Genomic DNA, 6,000 nt, shown 5'->3' with positions numbered 1-6,000 from the left:
ATCACAAAATTTCAAATATTGTGCCCATACAGGACTTATACAATCCCAAATAACAAGTTAATTAAACGTAAACATGAATCTATCATCTAATGGTGGAGCTCAATATGGGCTGCAGGGACCCCGCCTAGCTCCTCAGCTACCCGATTTGCACTAGCGATCCAATGAACAACATCAGCTCACTCTACACCTGCATCAACTGATATGGTTTGATAGCGTCAAAGGCTATCGCAGTGAGGAGTACCCTTTAAGATTGTACACTCATCATTCATAATCTAACATAAATCACAATATATAAGAAGAGACATATTAAACAATGCAACTTAAAATCATGATCATATATTCTGAAATAAGCTAGTCAACATAATTTCAGCATTAAGGAAATATAATAGAAATCGTAATGCAAGTGGACGTGTCCAAATAGTCAAATAATCAATCGTACAAACTCCGTAAAATGGCTAGAAAATCAAGTTTTAAACCTCTACTTCACCCGAAAATCATATTGTACGTGAACATTGCAAGATGGTTAGAAAATCGATAAGCGAACTCCCACTCCACCTGAAAATTATAGTACGACTGAACACCGCAAGACGAAGAGAGAATTAACATACAAACACCTACTTCATTCGGAAATCATATCGTACGTGAACACCGCAATATGGCTAGAAAATCGATAAACGAACTCCAGCTCCACCTAAAAATCATAGTACGACTAACACCGCAAGATGAAGAGGGAACCAATATATAAACTCTAGACCACCTAGAAATTATATCGTACGTGAACACTGCAAGATGGTTAGAAAATCGATACGCGAATTTTCGCTCCACCCAGAAATCACAGTACGACTGAACATCTCAAGATAGCTAGAAACCAACATACAAAACTCTACTTCACCTGGAAATCATATCATACGTGAACACTGCAAGATAGCTTGAAAATTAACAAGCGAACTTCAGCTCCACCCGAAAATCACCATACGATTAAACACCCCAAGATGAAGAGAGAATCAACAAGCCACAAAAGGGCACCAATGTCCCATCAAGGCCACAAAGGGCAAATAAGCGATCCAAGTAATGTAAAGCAATGCGCGATCAAGACTGTGTAAGTCAGATAGAGACCGCAAGATGGTAAGTCCTCAACATGTTCCATTTAGTTCATAAAATAATCATAAACGACAACATCTAATTAATTAGCAAACTCTGTAACTTTAGATAACATGTGACAACCAAATCATTTATGTTTGCTAACATTAAAGAGACATAGCAATTATAAGTTACATGAGTCAATCACGTAACATGTTGGAATATTCATATAATGAGATAAGTAAACTATAAAATAACTTAAAGCCACTAAATGCATGGAATTAAAACATCATTTATATTCATATTGATGAATTTAAGTGGGAAGCTCAAAGGGTGAGTCCTCACCTCTAAATTTGATTGAAATGAGTTTAACTCGAATCACCTCCACTAGGATGAATCCAATGTGACTGAGAAACTAAATGAGGATAAAAAGGAAAATAGATGATTATTGTAAAACAAGGATTTAATAACTATTGTAAGAGGCTAATATAAAAGGTTTTAACTCACCATGAGGTGCGGTCTATTGACGTAACTCAAAATCAGCCTGATAACTCACCTGAGTCAACTCGACACGTGCAACAACCACCCATCCTTCCTCTCTCTCATCCCATGCTGGAATGTCCAACAAGGCCTAGACTAGCCCTAAGCCCAACTTGACTCGGCCGGACTTGGTTTCAGCCGGGTCGACTCGACAGCCCCCAAACCCAACTCCCTCTCTTTCTCTCTTCTTCTCCTTCTCTCCTCTTCCTTACTCTCTCTCTCTTGCTGGAAACGCAACTGGACCAGACCCAACTTGACCTAGTCAGACTTAGTTGGACTCAGTTTCAACCGAGTCAACTCGGCAACCACCAAAAACCCAAACTCTCTCTCTATATTCTTTCTTCTACTTCTCTTTCTTCTTCCTTTCCTGCTATAACTCTAGCAAAAATCTTGGACCAAGTCTAAACCCAACTCGAACTCAGCAACCACACCCAACAGCAGGCCAAGAGAGATTAGACCCAAGCCTAAACTCGGCTTCACAACTCGATGGATCGAGTCTGCCTCACCTGAAAGCAACCCGAGGAAGGGATCAATGTCCCTTCTCCTTCCTCTTCCTTCTTTCTTCTCTCGTCTCCCTCTGCTGCTTCCAGCAGCGTCTGGACCCACTCAAGCCGACTTGAGCTGGTGCGCCAGCAGCAGTAAGGAGGACAGCGTCCTCACTCTCCCTTTTGACTCTCATTTTCTTTCTTCCCTTCTCCTTCCTTCTTCTTCACCCTTCCCTCTCTACCTCGCCAGAAAACTCGCACCTAGCGATTCACCATGAAACCCGGCGTGGTAGCAAGTCGGTTGCAAGAAAACGTCGCTTCTCTCTCTCTCTCTCTCTCTCTCTCTCTCTCTTTATGGCTTTCTTCTTTCAGCAAGGAATGCCCTAAGGGGAGGCTACTTATAGCCCTTTCTCGGTCCTAAAACGGCTCATACTAACCTCTGGATTAGCTACAGCACGAGTTCTAATCCACGTGCAAACTTAGCGATGTTATGTCCGTTGGATGTCGATCACCACTAAACCCTTGCATGGCTTCAATCAGACCTCAGGGATTAATTTCTGGGACCCTGGCCCACCTAATGAATGTCTGTGATTGATCAATCGGGCCCATATCATGCTGGCGGGTTTTCCCAGTCAACGGAGAAGATGATGGGTTCGTCCATGGCAGTTTTTCATTGGACGGCTCATTGCCCGATCTGGAATCTTTGGAAGGACTGGATTGGTCCCTAAGGACTTTTGGGACCCACAAAATGGACGACTATTAACATATTTCAATGATCTAGCTTCAACAACGGTGGCGGGTTAAAGCTTAAGCAATGGTTGAGGAAGCCCTACTTTGAAGAGCTGGGATTTTCTGAGGTGGAGGGCTGGGATCGCATGAAGAGGTTTCACGCAGATCGCCAACGTGTAGAGGTAAGAAAAACAGAAACTTTCTGCTTTTGGAAAGAGATTGGTTGCACTCAGCCTGCTTACGCCCGGGATTGTGCATCTGTACATGCGATACCACGTGTGAAACTCTGCAGATTTGGTCTTAATCTCTATTTATCTAATATGGACGGTCCAGATCATTTGATCAATGGCCAATGGTGGGCCATCTCGTGACAAAAACGGACGTTGTTTGTAAGCCGCTCGCGAGCGACAAAATTTCGAAATAGAGAGAGAGTTTTCTCTTTTTCGAGCGGGCTCGGTCAGCGCCTGGTTTGACCGAGTTCTCGGTCTGGTGCTTGGCGGGTGTACGCACATGGTGTACACACACCACACAAAAGTGGGGTCCACAATGGTTTTTGATCCAATCCGCTCCGTTCATCGGTTTTATCAGCCCAAAATAGGGCGCATCTAAAGAATGAGGCAGATTCTATACTCAGGTGGGCCATATCAGATGACAGATGGCCTTTGAGTGCCAATTACTGACAATCCAATGATGATTTGCGGTCCAATCCCACCATGAGAGCCATTCATCCAACTGGTGAGTCAATCAGGTCCACTACCCATTTATATTGGTGTCATCTTACATGTATGAGCCACAACATTATTTGCCCTTTTCGGACTTTGTTACGGATTTATGTCGATTGGATAGTCAGATCGCCTCTAGATCTAATATCCATACTTCTTATGGATTCCTAGTCAGCTTTAAAGGGACTTAATGGTTGGTTAGTGCTGATTAGTTAGCTTGCACGGTCTAGGTGTAGTTTGATCATTAGACTGTCAAAGATATAATGAACAGTGGATCTTATGATCTGGAGTTCAACGTTGACAATAGATGGTTTGATTTTCTTATTAAGGGGACTAAAACCCCAAATGTAGGTCCATCTGGTGGTCTGACAGTCCATCTCGAAAATTGACGGACGAATGCATTATTCCATGAGTGCAGATCACTCCCAACGGTCAGATTTAAGCTACAGTGTGTGAATGTTCACGTAGATTGAGTTTGCGTTCAATAAATTAGGTTTTCATGGTAATGCCCGTGTACTGAAAAGTACGGGGTGTTACAAAGAGTCACTCAAGTAAAAAATTCTTCAATTTTCCCGATCTCAAGGCAATTCCACTTATTCTAGCCTACTATGGATTCTGGAGCCTTTATTTTGGCTAGTGGCAACTCCAAAATAGTGCTCAATTGAGCCATTCTATCGATCTTGTGAAAGGTGGTGTACAACCTAAAATCATACCAGGTTATTGTAAACCGAGTACACACCGAGGGGAGGCTCAGCGTCCGAGGATACGAGCATGTTGCATGAGGGGTTACAAACGGTATAAGTATAATTATTCGCTTCTCTTTTCAATCTCTCCACAACGTTTGGGTATGGAGGTCTTAGCTATGGGCTCTACTAAATTTGGATAGACTTCGGATTTGAGCCATCATACGCTACTACCCGTATCAACCAAGCACCTTAAATCATTAACCTCTCTTCTCAACCCCTCTGCGAGGTTTGAGTATAGAGGTCTTAGCTATGGGTTTCACTGGACCTAGACTTCGGATCTGAGCCTTCACATGCTTTTACTTGTATCAACTGAGCATACAATATTTTTGGTTTACTAAAGATGTATGCTCTATAACTTGTCGGGTATCCGAATCCCGTCACGTCTGAAATTTGAGTAAATTCTAGTTATATATCTATCACCACTATATGTCCATCGTTCGACTCAGGCAACCATCAGACGGTCGGCTAGGATGCTTAGTGGGCAACTTGAGGAAAAGTTTCCCAGAGCATTCACATATATTCACTCCATCCATCTATTTTGCAAACTCATTTAAGAGTATTGGCCCAATAACGAACTAGATCCAAATCTCAGGTGGACACCATGGAAACTGTGGTGATTACACGCTTGTCATTAAAAACCCTCTAGGGGCCCACCGTAATGTTTATTTGTCATCGAACCTATTGATACGGCCATATCGACAAGGATGAAGGGAAAGACAAATACTAGCTTGATCAAAAACTTTTGTGGCCCAAAAGTTTTTAATGGTGGGCATTCATTCACCGTGTTTCTTAAGGTGTGGTCCACCTAAGATTTGGATCTGCTTCATTTTTGAGCTCATACCCTAAAATGAGCTAGCAAAGTGGATATACAACACATACATCAAGGTGGGTCCATAGTAATGGCCTCTTTGAAGACGTTGGTTAGTCAGACTAATCCCTAATATGTTTTGATCTCAGGTGGATTGGTGGGTTAACTCAACTCCAAGTGCCTAGGTCCACCATGATGTTTCTTAGAAATTCACCAAGTCCATCCATTTTACCCGATCATGTTAGGAGGTGGGCCAAGAAATGAGGCACATCCAAAGCTTAAGTGGGCCATATTGAAGGAAATAATGGAGGTTGAACGGTCACCATTGAAATCTTCCTGGGGTGTACCATGCTGATTATATGCCATCCAAACTAGTCATAAGGTCATTCCCACACCCATAAGACCATATAAAGAAACAGGTGGACAAGTGGATTATTCAAAAAATCAATGTAGGCTTCATGACTATTTCAATAGCAGAGGTTCAATACCACTGTTTCAAGCAGTGTGGCGCACTCAAGTGTTGGACCTATCTCATATTTAGGCCCACAGCCTAAAATGAGTTGACAAAAATGGTGGGCAGGGTGGATTTATCAAAAACATCATAGTAGGACACCCCATTGTTTTTAGCTCCTTTGTGGGGGGTTCAATAGCATTGTTTCAAGCTGTCTAGCATACTTGAGTTTTGGATCTTCATTATATTTGGGACCACTGATTGAAATCAGCTAAAAAAATTGGGTAGACAGATTAGATTCTCAAAAACATCATGGTGGGCCACACAACAATAGGTGTGGTTTCAACGGTGCATATTCAATACCATTGTTGTAAGTCATGTGACCCACTTGAGTATTGGATCTACATCATACCCACCTCCTACAATGAGATGAGTAGAA

At 42.3% G+C, this 6,000-nt stretch overlaps 1 long non-coding RNA gene across 1 annotated transcript; it reads right to left on the bottom strand.

Moving 5' to 3' along the window:
* Window positions 1-1,836, bottom strand: LOC131252057 (uncharacterized). Its single transcript, XR_009174130.1, has 3 exons — window positions 1,588-1,836; window positions 1,426-1,495; window positions 1-196 (listed from the first exon to the last, which is right to left on the bottom strand). It is a non-coding gene; the product is annotated as an uncharacterized LOC131252057 (long non-coding RNA).
* Between the last annotated feature and the right edge of the window lie 4,164 nt (window positions 1,837-6,000).

The sequence above is a fragment of the Magnolia sinica genome, chromosome 7, assembly GCF_029962835.1.
Source record: "Magnolia sinica isolate HGM2019 chromosome 7, MsV1, whole genome shotgun sequence".
NCBI classification, from domain to species: domain Eukaryota; kingdom Viridiplantae; phylum Streptophyta; class Magnoliopsida; order Magnoliales; family Magnoliaceae; genus Magnolia; species Magnolia sinica.
Note: the sequence above shows the minus strand (reverse complement) of the source record. Positions and strands in the feature narration are given on the sequence as shown.